A 21,830-nucleotide genomic window follows, 5' to 3' on the forward strand; every position below is an offset into this window, starting at 1 on the left:
CTTTATCAGTACATTTATTCAGCTCAGTATCTAAAGAGATAGTTGAGCTGAGGTACACAAAATCATGGATGACCTCCAGTTCTTGTGCAAAGATTGTAATACAGGGAGGTGAATCCACGTCCTGACCCATGACTTGTATTTTTTTCAGGCTGATTGTTAGTCCAAAGTCTTGGCAGGCCTTGCTAAAACGGTCCATAAGTTATTGAAGGTCTTCAGCAGAGTGAGCAGTAATGGCAGCATCGTCAGCGAAGAGGAAATCTCGTAAGCATTTCAGCTGGACTTTAGACTCTCAATCTAGAGAGATTAAAGAGTTTTCGGTCTGATCTGGTCTGGAGATAAATACCCTCTGTTGCAGTTCCAAAAGCATGTTTCAGCATGACAGCAAAAAAGATCCCGAATAAAGTTGTCAGGAGGACGCAGCCCTGCTTCACTCCACTTCGAATGTCAAAGGAATCTGATGTTAAGCCAACAAAAACAGTGCCCTTCATTTCCTCATGAAAGGACCTGATGATGTTGAGGAGCTGAGGTGGACATCCAATCTTGGGGAGTCAAAAGCCTTCGTAAGATCTATGAAGGCTGCGAAAAGTGGCTGTCTTTGTTCCCTGCATTTCTCCTGCAACTGTTTAAGGGAAAATACCATGTCAGTAGTGGACCTGTTGGCTCAAAATCCACACTGTGATTCTGGATAGACTCTGTCTGCAAGCACCTGGAGCCTCTTAATATGACATGGGCAAGCAGCTTCCCTACAACGCTAAGAAGAGAGATGCCGCGGTAGTTGTTACAGTCACCCCTGTCACCTTAGTTCTTGTACAGTGTGATGATATTTGCATCCGTCATGTCTCATGGTACTCCACCTTCCCTCCAACAAAGACAGAAAATTCCATGCAGTTCAGTGGGGATGTTCTCTTTGCAGCACTTCAGAACTTCAGCAGGGATGTTATCTTTCCCAGGTGCCCTGCTGGAGGCAAGGGAATCCAGGGCTGCGTTTAGTTCTTCTAAAGTTGGTTCAGTATCAAGCTCCTCCAAGGCAGGCAGGTACTCAATGTTATTTAATCCTTCTTCAGTTACCACATTTTCTCTGGAATATAACTCAGAGTAGTGCTGCATACAGTGTGCCATCTGCTGTGCTCATTCGTGGATAACCTCACCTGTAGAGGGCAGATTTCTTCTGTGTTGGACCTAAGACCTGCTTGATGCCATCATACATCCCCTTGATGTTGCCTGTGTCAGGTGCTATATGGATCTGAGAGCAAAGCTGCAGCCAATAATCATTAGCACATCTCCTGGTGGTCTGTTGGACTTTGCTACAACCAGCTCGCATAACCTGTAGGTTGTGCTCACTGGAACAGGCTTTATATGCAATTAGAGCTCTCCTTTTTTCCTCAAATTCACTACATTTTCCTACATTCACATATACTGAATGTAGTATAAAGTGAATATAACATGAAAATGAATGCTGGCTGAGAGGTTGTTGTTGTTAGTTGCAAAGTCGGGTTCAACCCATTGCGACCCCATAGAGTCCATTTAAGCTCATGCCTATTGCTTCAGTGACTCCATCCAGCCACCTCATTCTCTGTCGTCCCGTTCTTCTTTTGCCCTCAGTCGTTCCCAGGCTCTTCTCCAGTGAGTCCTTCCTTTTCATTAGGTGGCCAAAGTATTTCAGTTTCATCTTCAGGATCTGGCCTTTTAAAAAGCTGTCAGGGTTGATCTCCTCATAGGACTGACCAGTTTGATCACCTTGCAGTCCAAGAGACTCACAGGAGTCTTCTCCAGCACCATAGTTCAAAGGCCTCAATTCTTTGGCGCTCAGACTTTCTTATGGTTCAACTTTCACAGCCATACATTGCAACTGGGAAAATCATAGCCTTGACTATACACACTTTTGTTGGCAGGGTGATGTCTCTGCTTTTTAGTAAGCTATCTAGATTTGCCATAGCTTTCCTCCCCAGGAGCAAGTGTCTTTTAATTTCTTGGCTGCAGTCCCCATCTGCGGTGATCTTGGAGCCTAGGAAAATAAAATCTGTCTACCTCCATTTCTTCCCCATCTATTTGCCAGGAGGCTGAGAGGTATCTATTGCTAAAAAGTAACAATATCAGGCAGATCTAAGCATGCCAACTTTGACTCAGTTTTCATTTCTTTACTTTCCTGCCTTTATTTGCTAAAATAAGAACCAGGAAACTTGGGAATGCCTCATATCCTGTGAAATATATTTTTATTTACATCCAAGCCTGAAGCCTAAATGATAGGAAGAGCTGTTTCCATATGTTATTTATTCAGAATTTTTCAGCAAAGTTATTGATGCATTCATTTAATTTATATAGCTGGCCATCTCACTTTTACGTGACTTATAGAGAAAATTTGATTTCAATCAGATTTTTAGGCTATGAATTTTATTGAATCTCTTGATCTGTAAAATAAGATATATATTTTTTGCCAGAGTGAGTATACATACTTCAAAAATTTCTATGTCAAGATTGAACCACTTTGCTTCTTTCAAACCTAATGCTTTTCAACTTCCCAATGAACTGGGGTGGGTGGGAGATGGAATGTGGAGAATGTATGCAGAGATCGTAAGAGTTTGGAGCCAGCAAGGTCACCACTGCAGGTGCTTGAGAAAAAGATAGGCTGTTCTCATAACAAAAGACTGTTTCATAATTGGACAATGTGATCAACCAGGGTTGGGGAGACGGAGAAAGAGAAAGTATTGTTTAACAGGGCAAGCATTTGCATGGGAAACCAGAGCTGGTTTTGTTTCTTCAGTACTAACGTGATGTACCCAATAAAGTTTTACTTTTGGGAATTCAGTTCTCCCAGGAGTGTTTCCTTGTTTTGGGTTTAATAATTGGACAATTGACATTCAATAGTTCTAATAATCTGAGACTAGGCATGCTATTGCAGGTTAAAAATTCGGGGCGGAGGATTAAATTCAGAAATTAATTTTAAAAGTGCCAATGGAGACATCTGCTTCTATGGAGAGATTGTGTTTAAAATGTGTTATATAAGTGGAAGAAGCTTTACCTGACAAGATTAAAACTGAGTTAAAAGTGAATTTACAAAAGACAGACTACAAGAATGACATAAGAGTTAACATATGAGAAGAAGTCATTCATTTATTGTAATTTAAGAACTGAAAAGTCAGTAAAATTGTTTGTACTTATTGGGATGGTCATTTTTTTCTATATTTCTTTTTATTTATTTACCATAATCTTACTTTTTAATTTCTGTTTTTCTTTTTCTTGGTTTTATTTTGGGGGGGGGGCATTTTCTACTTTATTTTTATGTTTCTATTTACATTTAGTTTACTACTAAAAACTTCTGTAATTCCCTGAAAAGGGAAATTTTGAATTTGTTTGGACAAGCAGAAAATCTGAGCCAATGTTGAATATAGCCAATGTGTGCTTCTTGTGAAGCATAGTTAAATTGCTTTAAATTGCCTTTAATATTGTGGTGCTTTAAATTATTCTTGGTTTATTTTATTTTGCATTTTTCTATCTTTTAAAATGTTATTAATTACATTTACCACTCCACTGAATTGAAAGTTAGAGTAGAAACTGACTTAATAAATCAAGACTGGGCAACTTTTTTGGGGGGGGGGGGAGAGAACTGAAGTCACATTTTTTTCATTTAAAGCTTTATTTGCTTTAATTCCTAAAACTAGGAAGGCACCATATTTGTGTTGCAAAAATCTAGACCACTAGACCCAAAAATCTCAATCTCTTTGTAAAGTCGTCTTGTATTATATTCCTTTGAGTATTCTGCTATCATTTAGTAGCATCACATCTATAAAGAATCACTGTATGTGAATTGGGTGACTATATAAATTTGTTCTATAAGTAAATAAATATAAATAAAACTGGCTTTTTTCAATTACTCTGATATCCAGGGTATTGCATTTTAGATGTGATTCGTTCTGAATCTGCAAGTTTTATATTTTTTTAATTGATAGTCTGAACCAATTTTTTAAACATTACATTCATTCTAACTTTGGGATGTCAAATTCATACTTTTTTACATAGGTTCCAATGTACCCTTATTGTCATGCTCTATGGACCTATGTATGTATGTACTGTATGTACGTATGTATGCATATATGATCCAGCATAACTCTGGAATGGCTCAAGCAATTTCAACCAAACTTGGTACACAGATGAGTTACTCTCTGGAAACAAATACTGTGGGGCTAAGACACCTTTGGTGTGTGTGTGTGTGTGTGTGTGTGTGTGTGTGTATGTGTTCCACCATAACTCTGGAAAGCCTCAAACAATTTTAACTAAACTTGCTACACAGATGACTTACACTCTGGAAAAAAATATTGTGGGGTAATGGTCTAAAACTTGGCAACTCCAAATCTCAACCAGCAAATGTTCAGTCTTACATATTGGGAAAAAGAACCCTAACACCAAGTACAAGCTTGATGGACATTACCTTACAGATGACCCCCACCCTGTTAAAGACCTTGGAGTTTTCATATCAAATGACGTAAGTGCCAAAGCCCACTGCAACTACATAACAAAAAAAGCTCTAAGAGTTATAAACCTAATTTTGCGTAGCTTCTTTTCCAAAAACACTACACTACTAACCAGAGCATATAAAACATTTGCTAGACCAATTCTTGAATACAGCTTGACTGTCTGGAACCCATACCACATTTCTGACATCAATACAATTGAACTTGTCCAGAAATATTTTACAAGAAGAGTTCTCCATTCCTCTGAATACAACAAAATACCTTATGCCACCAGACTTGAAATCCTGGGTTTAGAAAATTTAGAACTACGCCACCTTCGACATGACCTGAGTTTAACTCATAGAATCATCTATTACAATGTCCTTCCTGTCGAAGACTACTTCAGCTTCAATTGCAACAATATACGAGCACACAATAGATTTAAGCTTAATGTTAACTGCTCCAATCTTGATTGCAGAAAATATGACTTCAGTAACAGAGTTGTTAATACTTGGAATACACTACCTGACTCTGTGGTCTCCTCCCATAATCCTGAAAGTTTTATCCAAAAACTTTCTACTATTGACCTCACCCCATTCCTAAGAGGTCTGTAAGGGGCGTGCATAAGAGCACAAGAGTGCCTACCCTTCCTGTCCTATTGTTTCCTTTCATTATATCCAATTAATATAGTTAATTCATATTCATTCTTATATATATACTTATATATTGTATAGTTATTTCATGCTTATGCTTATATATACTGTGTGACAAAATAAATAAATAAATAAATAAAAATAAAATAAATAAAAGACACCCCGGCATCCCTCAGGGGAGGTGTATGCATGTGTCTGTTTGTATGTGTTCCAACATAACTCTGGAATGTGTGTGTGTGTGTGTGTGTGTTCCAGCATAACTTTGGAATGACTCAAGCAATTTCAACCAAACTTGGTACACAGATGACTTACAGTACTCTCTGGAAAAAAATTCTGTGGGGTAACACACCCCTAACACCACTTTGTGTGTGTGTGTGTGTGTGTGTGTGTGTGTGTGTGTGTTTCAGCATAACTCTGGAACAGATCAAGCAATTTCAACCAAACCTGGTACACTGATGATTTACTCTCTGGAAAAAGATTTGGAAAAAAATTTAGACTTGCATTCTCAATCACGATCAATAAGTTACAGGGACACTCTATTAAGTACTGTGGAGTGGATTTGAGATCACCATGTTTGTCCCACGGAAAACTTTATGTTGCTTGCACAAGGGTGGGTTCACCACAGAATTTATCCTTGCTCCTGGAGGTGAAACTAAAAATGTTGTTCATAATCAAGCTTTGTCTTAAATTAATATTATATTTAATTTGAATAATATTTTACTTTATAATTTGTATACTGTGCTTATACTTTTAAAACCCTGTGAATAAAATTGCTTTGATTGGACACTAAAGAAATAATCATTCCTTTTCTTGTCTAATACAAGATTGGGATAAATAAATACCCGGGCAACGCTGGGTAATCAGCTAGTTTTTTATAAACAATCTGGACCAATTTGCTGCAGCTATGTATAAAATACTTAGCACTTTTTTTAAAAAAAAATGCTGTTATATTTTGTTATTTTATGTTAACATTATATTATGTTATTTGTTGCTACTGTTGCAAATATTAATCCTTTTGTTTGCCCACTTTTATTTAGCATAATCCATCCTAGGAATCAACAGAAACAGTTTATCACATGTGATGCAATGAAAACAAGAGAACTATGCCATCAATAAGACATCTGTTCAAAATTAGAGACTAGTACATAAATATTTGGTGGCAAAGGCAAATCATTGTCCTTTAGTGACATTTTCTTACAAAGCTTTTTAATTTAAAATAATTGGTAGCTGAAATAAATTAAGAAAATATAATTTTACCAGATTGAATATAGTCAGGCATATTTCATGCAAACAGGAAATTATCTCTATTATTTGTGTATTGTTCCTTACAAGTTCTCCTTAACTAAATTAAATTTGTATTCTTGTTTCAATAGCTACATCATTAGTGTATATTTAATTTTGTTTGAGTCTCTGCAATGATGGGCTAGCAGAGGGACTACAAATTAAAAGAGAAAAGGAATAATTGGCTACTTCTAATTCTCACTAGTTAGCACCATTCCTAGATAGGAATAGCAAGAGTACAATATTCCATGCATTGGTAATTTGGTTTACAATTCTGGGATCCTTGTATTGATATTGACTTGGAAGCTGAATTAATACAGGAGTTTTAGCTAAATTTCTAATCTGGATATCTGATAGGTCAACTGTTTTCTTATGGACTTGCTATCAAGTATTATTGTGAGTGCCACACCTATTGAAGATGCAGTTCCATATATTCTTTGACCAGTGGTGAAATTCAGTTATTTTACTACCGTTTTTGTGGGCATGGCTTGGGGGGGTATGGTGTGGCTTAGGGGCGTGGCTTGGGGTGTGTGGCAGGGGAAGGATACTGCAAAATCCCCATTCCCTCCCCACTCCTGAGGGAAGGATATTGCAAAATCTCCATTCCAACCCCACTCTAGGGCCAGCCAGAGGTGGTATTTGCCAGTTCTCTGAACTACTCAAAATTTCCACTACCGGTTCTCCAGAACCTGTCAAAACCTTCTGAATTTCATCCTTGCCTTTGACCATTAGCCATTTTAGGAGGAAAGATAGCAATGGGTCCTCTTTTTGTTCCTTTTCTTTGCTTTCTGTAGACTGATGCTCTTAGGAGCTCCCTTTCAGTGTGCAGAAAACAATAGCAATAGCACTTAGATTTACATATCACTTTACAGTGCTTTACAGCCCTCTCTAAGCAGTTTACAGAGTCAGACTATTGCCCCTAACAATCTGGGTCCTGTTGTGTCCCCCTTCCCACTTCACAGAGAAGACGCAGAGAAACATGTCCCACAGTCCTTTATATTTGCAACAGACCTGATTTTCTGTAGTGAAAGCAAGACTTGGCAGCTACAGTGCGATGGCCAGCCAAGTTCCAAGTTCTTTATCTCTTATGGAGACATAAGCCCACGTGTCCAAGATCCGTTGCCAAGAGCTCACAGAAAAAAAGCCTTTGCACAGTCCAGGCCTTTAACTCCCAAACGACTGATCTGCAGTTCACACTTGGTAGCTTTTGTCCATCACAAAGGCCAGATGGCAACTCCACCCGCTTTTATCCCCTGTGGGGTGTGGCTCAGTGACTCAGCACTCCCTGGGCCTGCCACACCTCTTCCTCTGCTGCGCACACCTCTCTTTCTGATGCTGCCTAGGATCAATCCAGGATTGATCCTCCTTGTTCTCTATCTGTGGGGGCTCTGACATGCCTTCTTCCTGGCCTTCCGCTGGCACTTGAGGCGTTGCCAGGAAGGAGGGACCTGGAGAGGGAGGCCTTGTGGGCTCCTCTCCCTCACTCTCCCAGTCATCCTCCTCCATGGGGACAGGCTCGGGGGCCAGAGTCACAACAGGTCCTCATTTTACCCACCTCAGATGGAAGGCTGAATCAACCTTGAGCCTGGTGAGATTCAAACTGCCAAATTGCAGTCAGCTGGCAGTCAGCAGAAGTAGCCTGCAGTACTGCACTCTAACCACTGTGCCAGCAAAGCTCATGAAGAAAGGTTAAAATACTCCTTCTTGTCCTTATCCCCCTAATATGAAAATCGAAACACCTGACAAAAATACAGGAGCATGTAACTTTTCTTCATGATTCTTATTCCTTTGGACATACATCATCTGGCACATACATCATCTTCCACTAATTATTTTTATTCTGCTGACATGAATGTATCTTGTACAATATGACTCTAAGGAAAGGATTGGAGGATTCCAGACAAGGTATCATCCCTTTGAGATAAGCCAGATAAAAAAAGAGGGACAGCAATGATTCCAGGAATGATATAGTAGCATATCAGAATCAAGAAAGATTGTTCAAATTTGTCCCATCTTATAATAAAAGCAAGGTGGGTTCTCACGCTAGGCAGTGATCCAGAGGGCATTCTTGACAGAGATTGTAGTGGAGTTCCTTGCCTTTCCAGTTATGGTTTAGCACTAAGCTTTCAAAACTTTGGACATTTTTTTTAAAGATAAAGCTGCTCACCAAAACATTGAGTTAAATTCTGACCAAACTTGATACTGATCTGTATCATTGTTTTTAATTGCATGTGATTTTAAGTACATTACATCACTATGGTTTTTTTTAATTGAAGCACCCATATATTTATTTACTGCAATTCTAGTTTTGCTTTGCTTAAGAATTCTGAATGTTTTAGCAATATAAGTAGGATTCTTTTTTTAAAGAAAAGGCCATTAAATCTCTTTCCAATTACAGTATAGATCTATTAATCTAGTCACAGGTACTCATGTTTTCCTATCCTATCACTTTCCCTGTGCCTTATTAGAAAATAAAATCAGAATATCAACTGTTGCTGATGTATGGATTTCAGATTCACTTTTCCGAGTCTATTTTTCTGTAGCTATTTCCCTAATATGAATTGTTTATTTTACAATCTCAATTATACTATGCACTTTCTATGCACTTTGATGAATATACACTGATTTATATGAATTCTCCTTGTTATAATATGCCAGCAAATTTGATTTATTGTTGTGATCTCTACCATAGTGGAGTCTGTTTTTCAAATTACTTGAGGTATTTCAAGATAAATAGAATCAGCGATGGATTTATTTTAAATTCCTATATTCAGTTTTAGTTACGACACCCCAAAAGTTGGAAAGTTCAGTCTAATAACAGTTATCCACATTAATATTCATACTGCTGCATTTTGATTTTATAGAAGCTGAATTCAAGAGGAATGGAAGGGTTGAACTTGGAGTAGACATTTATTTGGGTTTCTATGAACCATCTTGAAAATTATTTATTGCAGACTGACAAGAATTTGCATTGAACCTAAATTGCATGTAGTCATAAATGCCTAAGAATGATATTACAGACAGCCTTTTCTATTTATAACATAGGCCTCCAGCTATAGGGACATCACTCCCACAATTATTGAGCAATGAATTGACTGAGAATCAATTGGGAGTTACTGTGTGGAGAACTCAAAGCTTAGGGAAGATGTCTATGGATAATCGAGTGGAAAGAACTAATGGTAGCCCATTCTGTAGCAACAGGTATTTACTAAGAAGGCAAATGGGCATATGAAGGATTCACATTTACTGTAGATAGATAGATAGATAGATAGATAGATAGATAGATAGATAGATAGATAGATAGATAGATAGATAGATAGATAGATAGGCAGGCAGGCAGGCAGGCAGGCAGGCAGGCAGGCAGACAGACAGACAGACAGCAGACAGACAGACAGATATGTGTATGTTCTTAATATGCACAGTTAACTCAATATTTAAAACTGAAGAAAAAATAAAAACAAAAGAAAAGAAATCAGGAAAAAGAGGCAACCCCAAACTAAGAAAATAATTAAGTAGATAGATAAATGATAGATAGGCAAGATCTACGGCATTGACGAGTGCAAAAGTTGCAGTTTGCAATTTTGACCTCCAATCTGCTTAAGTTTATTAAGAACACTGCTCTGTTAACTCATCAAGAATGCAGTCTCCTTTGAGAAGCAAGGAGAGGCAACTTAAAGTAAAGATGAAGTGTTAAGCAGAGTTTGACTGCTAGTGATTTCAAGGACAATCCATACATTTTCTTACTAGTAATATTAAAGTGATTTTTGATAGTCCCCTCGTGGCTGTTTTTCCAACCTAACTTATAGATGCTTATGGGTGCTCCAACACTGGAGGTTTTTAAGAAGAGATTGGCAACCATCTGTCTGAAATGGTATAGATTTCATGTTTGAGCAGGGGGCTGGACTAGAAGACCTCCAAGGTCCCTTCCAACTCAGTTATTTTATTATCTAGTTTATTTGTATAAAATCAATGAAATGACTTCAGAGCAGGGGTGTCAAACTCACTGTGTCACGTTGTCATCACACAATGTATTGTGGCTTTTCCCCCCTTTGCTAAACCAGGGGTAGATGTGGCTGGCATGTCATGCATCTGGCCCATAGGCTGTGAGTTTGCCACCTGTGCTCCAGAGCATATAAATGTCCAACAACAGCAACAACAACAGAGTTGGAAGGGACCTTGGAGGCCTTCTAGTCCAACCCCCTGCCCAGGCAGGAAACCCTACATCATCTCAGACAGATGGTTATCCAACATTTTCTTTTGATTTGAATGAACAACATGTCCATTTGATTTCGTAACAGAATTTCCAAATCAGCCTTGTCAAAGCCTATATGGGAAAGATTTCATTGACAAAGATCAATTGCAAAGGTAAACACATTGTCAATAGTCAACAGATGCTGATAATGGAACTAGCATGTATAACACCAATGCAATTATTAAATTTGTGACAATGGTGGGGTTCATTAATAAGAACAATGAGTTTGCTTATAGAAAGGAAGTACAAGGGCTGACATTGTGGTGTAAAGAAAATAATCTTATACTTAACAGCAAAAAAAACTAAAGAACTTATAATTGACTTCAGGATGAAGAGAGATGTACATTTACCATTGTACATAAATGGTGAGGAGGTGGAGAGGGTTGGTAGTTTTAAATTTCTGGGCATTTATATCTCGAAGGACCGCTCATGGACTATGAATGTTAACATGCTTGTGAAGAAGGCACAGAAGAGGCTGTACTTCCTGAGAATGCTCAGGAAGATAAATCTATCTCAGCATCTACTTCTGTCCTACTATTGCAGCATCATTGAGAGTTGTCCTGACATACGGCATTCTTGCATGGTATGAGAGCAGCTCTCTAACGAACAAAAAAGCTCTACAGAGAATCATTAAAACTGCCCAGAATATCATCGGACTCCAGCTACCAGCCCTGGATGACATCTTCGAATCTGTTTGAAGATTCCTCACTGTTTGAGGAAGTTGCATAACATTCTCAGATACTCTTCCCATCCTGCTTACAATCTTTTTGAACTGTTGCCTTCTGGCAGAAGATACAGAACAATTAAAACTTGGACCACACGTATTCTGAATGGTTTTTTATCCCAGAGCTATAATTGCACTCAAGAATGAACTAAAGGGCCACCATCAGTGATCTGTTGGACAGCATTACTTGGTCTGTTGTGTAGATGTTTGGGTGGTTTAGAGGCAGGGGATTTGTGGTGTTGGGATTGTGTTTGGGGATTGTTATGTGTGTTGGACCTGGTCTTTGGGTGTTAAGTGAATTTTGTTGCATGAGTATACTGTGTATATACGTACAATGACAATAAAGTTATATTATTATTATTATTATTATTATTATTATTATTATTATTATTATTATTATTATTATTATTATTATTATTATTATTATTATTATTATTTTATTTACACAAAATGACAGTATGCACAGCAAATGAGATAACTGCTGGATTTCGTATCACAGATCACTAGTCAAACACTTCCCAAGCGTTTAGGACTGCGTGATGTATCTGCGAATTATGCGAGCAGATCCCAATAAGGTGGTCTTCTGCAGCTGACCAATGGTGATCTTTCAGCGCCAATTGCTTTTAAGTGCTTGCCTAGGTTTTTAGGCACAGCTCCCAGTGTGCCGAGTACCACTGGAACCACCTGCAATGGTTTATGCCAGTCTCTGCAATTTGATTCTCAAATCTTGATATCTGGTGACTTTTTCAAGTTGTTTCTCATCAATTCTGTTGTTGTTGTTGTTGTTGTTGTTGTTGTTGTTGTTGTTGTTGTTGTTGTTATTTTCACTTATTTTAACTGGCTGTCTCTGCTCTTTTCACAGTGGAATCTTTCCTAGAATATCCAGTAATTCCCTGTGTTGTTGGGGATAACCTTTCTCATCAAGGTTTTTAAGAATTTTCTGTTCCAGGAAGACTGATGTGGGCGGAATTGGATCTATCAGTTGAGCCTTTTTTTTAAAAAAAAAACAACAACTTATCTCTATTCCCTCATATTTCTTCTTCAAAGAAATTGGACATGAATTTCACTTACCTTGAAAAGCCATGATCTATCAAACTGGACAGAAGTACTGGTGAAAAACATCCATCATACTTGGTTTTCTTAAAAGCGTATGTTCAGGAAAACTGCATTGCAATCAGCTTGTATGGGATAGTTGTATTTTTTTAAAAAAATATGTTAAAGCTAAGACGAATTTAAAGAAAAAGCTTATTGTAGTAAGTGTCACAAATAAATACCAAAGAAACTCACTTATGGAGAAAGGATTTAACTGGTAAAGTTTTATTTTTAAAAATGCATTGAGAGAGACTTGCCTATTCTTCAAAGGAGATATAAATGAGGAGACAATGAGTAAAACAAACAACTGATAGCAATTGTTAGAATTTACTGAGAAATTATAAAGAATGGAATATGACGTCCAGTTAGCAATGAAATAGATTGAATTTTCTTGATAAACATATTCTAAGGCTCCTTCTTTTTTCCTTCATCTCTATTTGTTATTATGAATCAAGGCAGCTATTTAGAACTCAGAGTTTCATATAGCCTTTCCAGATTTTCCCTAAAATGCAAAACAATGTGCAAAAATTGAAGGCAACTTCATATGGCACTACAAGACCCATTTCTCACTGGAGAAACCAGGAAGAATATCAATGCTACTTTAACCTTGAGCAACATTAAGGATTTCCTCTGAAATTAGCAAATATTTGTACTTCAGTATTTCAACCCATCACTGGTTGCCTCTTTCCAGCATTGGGGAAAAAGCCAACCTTTGTTATAACCTCTTGTTTTTTCCTGCTGCTTTAGAACTCAAGTTCCATTTATCAAACAGGCTGCTGTTTTCCTTCCTCTTGATTGTACTAGTTCTTTATTCAATCTACATCATCTCTTTTTTGTATTAAGGTCATCATCTCTTGTAGAGGTAGTCCTTGACTGACAACAGTTCATTTAGTGACTGTTCAACATTAGAATGGCATTGAAAAAAATCAACTTATGATCATTTTTCACACTTACGACCATTGCAGCATCCCCATGGTCACATGATCAAAATTCAGATGCTTGGCAATTGGCTCATATTTATGATGGTTGCTGTGTCCCAGGATCATATGATCAGCTTTTGTGACCTACTGACAAGCAAAGTCAATGGGGAAGCCAGATTCACTTAATAATTTACTAATTTAATAATTAACAATTGCAATGGTTCAAACAGCTGTTGCACGAAAGGTCATAAAATGGGGCAAAACTCACTTAACCAATGTTTCACTTAGCAACATAAAAGTTGGGCTCAATTGTGGCTGTAACTCGAGGACTACCTATATTTTCTAATCAAATTTCTATTCTTTAATTCAAGTATACAGTTGATATTCAATTGTTTATGTCTCCAGTTTAAGCATAAAGCATAACCTACTGAGTTCTATCTTGGCACCTAGCTGAGCCCCAAATCAATACTTTCAAGCATAGTTGAGGCCTAAATCAATACTCTAATTAATCATGTGCCATGAACGCAGCTATCAAATGCAATCACAGAAACTGAATCCACCCACAAGCCTTCCTAAATTGAACAAGGAACTCTAAACACAGATAACGGATATACTACCCCAGGGCTTGTGAATATACATAAAAGCCAAAATGCATCGATTTAAACTAAGCTCATCAAAACTCCCCTCATAGGTCAACAGTTTCAACTACACTCTTTTTAATCATATCAGCATGTTACCAACAGGCTTTTATACTTACTGGAACTTTATAAAGTGGTTTAGTTTTAGTTTTAGAGCTACTTAGAAGTAATCTTAGTACCAAACATACAGAGCTAATAATTTAAACCTAAACATGATTATATGATGTAACTAAATATAGACAGAGCCAATCCTTACATTATATGGAATGCGTAACCACAGAGACTGTCAAAAGGACTGAAGCTCCATTTTTAGTCCACTTCCATTCATCTGTTATATATATATGATCTTAATTTTAAAAAATAGATATTATGCTCTCCACAGCCATTGTAAGTATACTTTTCTTGAGACCAAGCTACTGAATGATCTCCTTTAAAAAAAAAAAAAAAAGAAATCAGGAGTCTTCATGAATGAAGGCAAATATGTATGTCCCAAGATAATGCTGCAGGATCTAATCTGGGTCCAGAGGTTTAATCTTCTGAGCGTTCGGACTCATACTGGAGTCCATCCTCAGGGAACTTCTGTCTAGCAGAGATACACTCTGCTAGAGAAGTTCCCTGAGGTTGGGCTCTAGCATGACCGACCCAGAGGGGATCCTGGAGTCTTCAGTCACAAATGTATATTTAAACGTATTAATATCAGATATATTCACATACTATCATGAAACTCTTTCAAACTGTTCTGGGACAGAGATTGGGTCTTTTATCTTTTTTGGGTACAAAATATTATTGCATGACCTTGGGAAGCTCTCTATTAGTTTGTGTGTGGGTAAGGGGTGAAAGGTTGAATTGGTAGAGGACATAATGATTCAACTGCTAGATTATGGATAAAGAAGCCTGAAAATCATACTGAAAAATAAATCATCTCCAAGTATTTGAGCAAAAAGGCCAAAGTATCATGAAGGCTTTAATATAAATATATATGTAGGCGATTCTATTATCAAGTCTTATCAGAATCATATAACTCAAGTAAAGTTAATTCATCTTTCATCCCACATAGTTCAAATTAAACTTTTATTTAATTATATTTTAATTAAATATGTTTATTCAATTTTAACATACTTGAAAATTTTCCTTTATCGTTTTATTTTAATGTCTTTATTTTGTTCTTAATGTTTTGTTTTAGCTATTTATTAAATTTTGTTTTGCTATTTTTAGCTGTGAGCATGTTAGCATGTGAACATGTTGTTACTTCTGGTAAAGTAAAAATACAAACATGTCTGTGAAGCATTTAACTTCACTCTCTGCATCTGCATTTAGGTTAAAATCACTAATGTAAGTTAGACCTACTTTTCACTAAATTAATAACTTATTCTTGGACTGTAAAGGGGGAAAATCATATAACTGAAGACATTTCGCCCTCTTTTTTTTCTTTGTTATTCATAACAAACTTCTGCACTCAAAACTGCAATGGTGAGATTTCAAAAAAACTATTATTGTTAACTGCTAGATAAATCATGCACAACATTTCAGTCTAATAAAGAAAGATCAGGATTCTCTTTGAAATAATGTAAGATCAGAAGCAGTTGAAAAATGTAATAATAAAATAGTGAAAAGATGATGAAACTATCTGATGGCCTGGAGTCAACCAACAAACAAATAATGGTGATAACCTTAAAAACTGTACTTGCCATCAAAGGAAATAATAATAATATTGGTCCAATGTGTACAAAGAAGGAAAATAGAAAATAGATGTAACCCACCTTGTCTTCTTGGTTGTAAGCTATAAGCTCTAGGATCAGGGGTGAAATCTATTTACCTTCCTTAATGGTCTGGAAGTGCATATGCCACGTGCGTGCATCACATGTGCAAGCAGACCTTCTGCGCATGCACAGAAGGTAAATAACACATTACTTCCAGGAAACCAGGAAGTAAATCAGGAAGTAATGACACCCAGGCGGGTGGCCGGAGCTTTGCTACCAGATTGCTGAACTATCGGCCACAATCGCTACCGAATCACACAATCCGGTCCAATCCTGTAGCATTTCACCCCTGTCTAGGACATTATTACCAGTCTGAATGTGGCTTCCAACCTGAGTTTACCCTGATTCTAAATGATGGCATTTGACTGCAGTTATCAAAAAGAATATATGTTTGCTGAACCATGCCTAGAACAAAATCACTGTTGTCATAACAAAGTACAATTGCCCTTTTACCATCAGTCTACAGTATAGGATGTCAGTGTAAAGACTTTGATAAGAAGTTCATTCTATGGCATCAGTAACAAAACTTTGTGTAGGTGAGAATGAGCATAGATGAAAATATTATCTAGTTGCCCATATGGTATGATACTAGGCTTACAAGGAAAACTAGGTTACAATGTGATATTCATTCAGTGGTATACTCCAGTCAGACTCTTGGCAATACACAAGGAAGAAAATGTAATACAAATGAAACATACATGAGATGTGTTTGTTTGTGTATGTCTGTGGGTGTACACATATGAACCAATGATGACAATGTCAACAAACACTCAATGATGTAATCTCATTTCTATGAACTTAGCTTCCAAAAAGCTGATAACTCGGGGTACAGTTTCTCCTGGAGTGCTCAAATTGGACTGGTTTATTCTGGTGGCAGGAGACACTCCTGAAGGTATCCTGGTACCAGTAGCAGATATAAACAGGATTTAAATTTCTTCATGGTAAAATATTAACAAGATCTACAGTATATGATTATGTCTGCAATCCAGTGGTGGGTTGCTCTTGGTTCGTCCAGGTTTGGGCAAACTGGTAGTGGCGGAGACAGGAGGCTCTGCCCACTTGCCCAGACATCATCAGAAATGCTCTGCGCATGTGCAGAAGCACCGTGCGTTCGCAAAGCGAGCACATGCACCTGTGCGCTGCAATAGTGAACTGGTAGCACTGGGATTTGAAACTCAGTACTGCTGCAATCCTATCAACACTTCAATTTAGAATTAGTGACTGAATAGAAAATAGTTTATGCTTAATGTCAACTATGCCTTGGATCTGACTCATCTACTTGTATGTGTTACAGTCATTCTCTGATCATAATAAACACTTTTTAAAACTGTTTTGCTCCTAAGAATTATTGGATTAAAAAACTCAGAAATTAATTGCTTTTGCTTTTCAGTAAATCTGGTTCAGAATTTCTGAGTTACAGTTCTGAGCATGCTTAGTTGAAGTAAGTTCCTCTCAAACCAGTAGAAGATGGATGGATGCATAAGACTGCAGCTTAGTTAATGAAGTATGGAACAATATAAGTCCATGTCAGGATCACTGATTTATATCCACACTGCACCATTTTGTCAATTTTGTGCAATTATAAAAGAACGAAAATCAGCACTTCCCGGTGATCCATAAATTTTCCTAATAAACTCATTTTCTGTAATATATACACTGCAGTGTCATATGCACTCTTTTGTAATAAGCCTAAACCTATCCCTAATATATGGCTTTCAAATTCTTCCATTCTTCCATCTTTATCCATTTTATTTTAGCTGCTTTTACCACAGTAAAAGTAAAGAATTATAGACACCAGCAAATTCCCTGATTGCTACTCCTTGTCAATGCATACCCGGGGTGGGGGTGGGGGATTACCCCATTTTATTCCCACTGAAAACTAGGATGGATTTCTTTTAAATCATGAAAGTTTTGGCATAGATTTGGATAGGCTATTTTCCTTCTACTCAGTTTAAATTCCATAAACTAAGAGCATGGGCTTTCTCAGATAAAGATGCTTGGCTGGGGTGAGGACTTTGGATGCTTCCCAAAAATCGTATCATCTCCAATATCCTGAGCTGGCATCCTCATGGAAGAAATGACAGTATTTGTGCAACTTATCAATAACTTAGCCATGATTTCTCAGTTAATTTGGTGTTAAGGGTTCTGAGGGCATACTGATAAACTAACTGCACAGGCAGGATCCACACAACACACTAGACCGGGGGTGTCAAACTGTCAGCCCATGCGCCAGATATGTCATGTGCAGGCCATTTTTTTTAAAATTTGAATTTATATCCCGCCCTTCTCCGAAGACTCAGGGTGGCTTACATTGTGTAAGGCAATAGTCTCATTCTATTGGTATATTTATATACAAAGTCAACTTATTGCCCCCCCAACAATCTGGGTCCTCATTTTACCTACCTTATAAATGATGGAAGGCTGAGTCAACCTTGGGCCTGGTGGGACTCGAGCCTGCAGTAATTGTAATTGCAGGCAGCTGTGTGTTAATAACAGGCTGCATTAGCCTGGTGAGCCACTTCCCAGCCATGGCCACCCCAGCTCCACAAATGGGGAAAACATCACGAAATGTCACGTGACAGCAATGTGACACATCGAGTTTGACACCCATACACTAGACTAAAATGGGCTGACTTTAGTTTGATGATGCCCAGCTTGTCTCAGCTACTTTATCTCGTATAGTAACTTTTTTATATATAATGTAAAGAAAAGCCAGAAATAAAGCCTTCAGATTAGCACCAATTCATCTACATACTATACTTGATGATTTGTACTAATAAATCAAAACTTTGAACAATTTTTCTTGGGCTCTTGAGAAGGTCTGTTTGACCACCGAGCAGTGTGCTGGGTGATTCCAAGAACTGTTTTGAGCAAAGAAGAACCAAAACAATTGCAATGCTATTTTATTTAAACATGTATGAAACATCCACAATTAAATCTATAAGAGTTTCATATTCCAGCCACTCCAGTAGCACATTGGAAGTGATTTCTGCATGCCAACAGCACAAGCACAAAAGCCTCTTCCAGCTATTAGATGTGCAGGAGAAAAAAATCAGATCAATGCAAACTAAAACAAGGTGGTAGTGATACTTCACTTTGTTTTTGCAAAGGGTGCTTGAAGGTTTCATTTCCTCAAAGCATTGTCAAAGCTAAGCATTTGCATTGGCTTATTCCACATATGATTTTCAGCTGTGTTCCTTTGCATTCTCCTTTGGATCAGAGGCTTTGGTTTGTGATTGCCTATCAGATGGGGAGGAAAGCTATGGCAAATCTAGACAGAGTACTAAAAAGCAGAGACATCACCCTGCCAACAAAAGTGTGTATAGTCAAAGCTATGGTTTTCCCAATGTATGGCTAATGAAGGTTGGACCCTAAGAAAGGCTGAGTGCCAAAGAATCAAGGTCTTTGAACTATGGTGCTGGAGAAGATTCCTGCGAGTCCCTTGGACAGCAAGGCGATCAAACCGGTCAATCCTAGAGGAGATCAACCCTGACTGCTCCTTAGAAGGCCAGATCCTGAAGATGAAATTGAAATACTTTGGCCACCTAATGAGAAGGAAGGACTCACTGGAGAAGAGCCTAATGCTGGGAAAGATTAAGGGCAAAAGAAGAAAGGGATGACAGAGGACAAGTGGCTGGATGGAGTCACTGAAGCAGTAGACATGAGCTTAAATCGACTCCAGAGGATGGTAGAGGACAGGAAGTTTGTGATGGGTCGGACACGACTTCACAACTAACAACAACAATTAGATGTCATCCTGGATTTCCTGAATACAAGAATAATGGGATTCTACTTGCATTTTTCATCTCTTGTTCTGACTCCCTTCCTTTTTTGGCAAAAAAAACTGCCCCATAGGGCCCATGGCAAATAATGATTAACATGTTTGCTTTATGACTGTGGTGTTCTCATTATGACTGAAGTGCTCACTTAACGAGGTTGTAAAACTGGATGCAATCTTGTGGTGATCTGCTTTACAACTATTATGACTTATGACTGTAATTGCAGGACTCAATTACAGTTGTAACTTGAGGACTACAACAGGTAAAAGAAAAAGAAAAGCAAAGGGAAGAGAAGGAAAGAAATAAAATTGAAATGGTATCTGGGAAGGATGACACAAACAATTCCATATAGAAAAATCTGACATCTGACTTTGAACTGTTTGTTGTGTTGTGATAGTTTATAATAAAGAGCCATGGTGGCACAGTGGTTAGAATGCCATATTGCAGGCTAACTCACTGCCAGATGTTCGATTCTGACAGGCTCAAGGTTGACTCAGACTTCCATCCATCCGAGGTCAGTAAAATGGGGACCCAGTTTGCTGGGGGCAATGGGTTAACTCTATAAACCTTTTAGACAGGCTGTAAAGCAGTATAAAGTGATATGTAAGTCTAAGTCTACTGCTATTGCTATTATTAGATGGGATGCCATTAGATCTGAGTGAATGACTCTCACCTAATAATCTTGAGTTTGATTCCTAAACGCAATCTCTGTTTCAATCCTCTTGTCCCGGCATACAGGTGAAAAGTTGGGACTTCCTGGAAAAGAAAACATGGGAAAAAAACATAACCACAGTCAATATTTATTCAAGTGCTTTCTTAACTTTTAAAAAATACAAATTGTCAGCTCTATCAAGTGAATCTTGGTTCTGAGTAAAACAGCTGCGGTTACAAGGATGTTCTATTATTTTGCAGTTAATTAAGTGACTTCAATCATATCTGGAAAAGTAGGATTTAGAAAGTTTTGTCTATGCTTTCCATTTGACTACTGATTTTTTTTATCCGTCTTATGAATACATGTGCATATGTGTGTGTTAATGCAGCATTTTCCTTAAACAGTTTTTTAGAAGATAACAATTGATATAAAATATGACTGCCTCCTTTCCTATTATTTTGAAATTCTTTTCTTTGTTAGCAGACAGAACTGAAGGTTGAGCCTTTGAAGTTCTAAAACATCCAGGTGCACCTTATTTAAAAAGTCTTTCATCTTTCATCTTTCATAAATTCGTGACTATTTTCTGTAGCATTCTTTCTTTATTAACACTTTGACAGTTCCAATTTCATTTTTTAACACACGCTTTTAAATTCTGCATGGTTCCTGGGAAACACAGTTTGAAAAATGACTCTCAATGCATTATCATCACATTTTGCCTATTATTATCAGCATCATAATGATTAAAACAGTTTGTTTCTAAACACTAACTTTCCTACTAAGCAAGTTTTAAGTTTTTTTTATATATGGCTGAACTGCAGTAATGCCTAGCTGATGCATTGGAAGAGTTGGTGGGACAACAGTGACAAAATGACAGGCCTGGCTAAGTTATCAAAGTCCTTTTGTGTATTTATGTGTGAGGGATGCACATGATCCATGTAAAAAAGAAGTGATCACCCAGTTCACTTCACAATAGTTGCCTGCTATTTTTGACACTGAGGTCTCCCTCTGTGGAAGAGCCTAATCCTCAGCATCCTTCATCAATAACTGGGCTAACTGAAGCTCTTGATATTCAGCTGGACAGCCACAAGCTTCTTATCCCTGCTAAGGAACTAGCATTGATCACCATCATGTTTAGTGACCGCATAACTAGATTTTTCTGTAAAATTATCTATTCCTAATCTAATCCCTAATCTAATGCCTTCCATGTCTGCACTCAATGCCTCTGTAACTGAGCTCATCAATCTTGCCACTGATCATCCCCTTCTTTTCTTTTCTTTTTCTTTTTTTTTTAATTCCTTTCGCAGCATTATAACTTTTTCCAGAGAGTTGGGTCTTTGCATAATGTGCATGAAGTAGGATAATTTCAGTCTGGTCATTTGTAGCTTGAGTAAAAACTCTGTGTTGATTTATTAGATGAAGTGTGTTTTCTTGGTTGTCCATAATATTGTCAGGCATTATTGGAGAGAGACTTACAGAGACAGGGGAAGGGGTCAAGCAGGGCAATAGCTTAGAGTGGAAGAAGTCAAGGAGGAATTAGATTAGAGTCTTTACTTAGTCACAAGGGGTGACACCAAGTCCAATCTCCCCGCCTTTTGAATGCCATCAAACTTTTCTAGTTTTATCTAGGTACA

At 37.6% G+C, this 21,830-nt stretch overlaps 1 long non-coding RNA gene across 1 annotated transcript in view; it reads right to left on the reverse strand.

The window, feature by feature from the left end:
- Positions 1-20,306, reverse strand: part of LOC131196111 (uncharacterized) — a 43,099-nt gene extending 22,793 nt beyond the window's left edge. The window contains exon 1 of the long non-coding RNA XR_009154632.1: positions 20,221-20,306. This is a non-coding gene — a long non-coding RNA (uncharacterized LOC131196111). The remainder of the gene's footprint in view (positions 1-20,220) is intronic.
- Between the last annotated feature and the right edge of the window lie 1,524 nt (positions 20,307-21,830).

The sequence above is a fragment of the Ahaetulla prasina genome, chromosome 3 (assembly GCF_028640845.1).
Source record: "Ahaetulla prasina isolate Xishuangbanna chromosome 3, ASM2864084v1, whole genome shotgun sequence".
Lineage (NCBI taxonomy): Eukaryota > Metazoa > Chordata > Lepidosauria > Squamata > Colubridae > Ahaetulla > Ahaetulla prasina.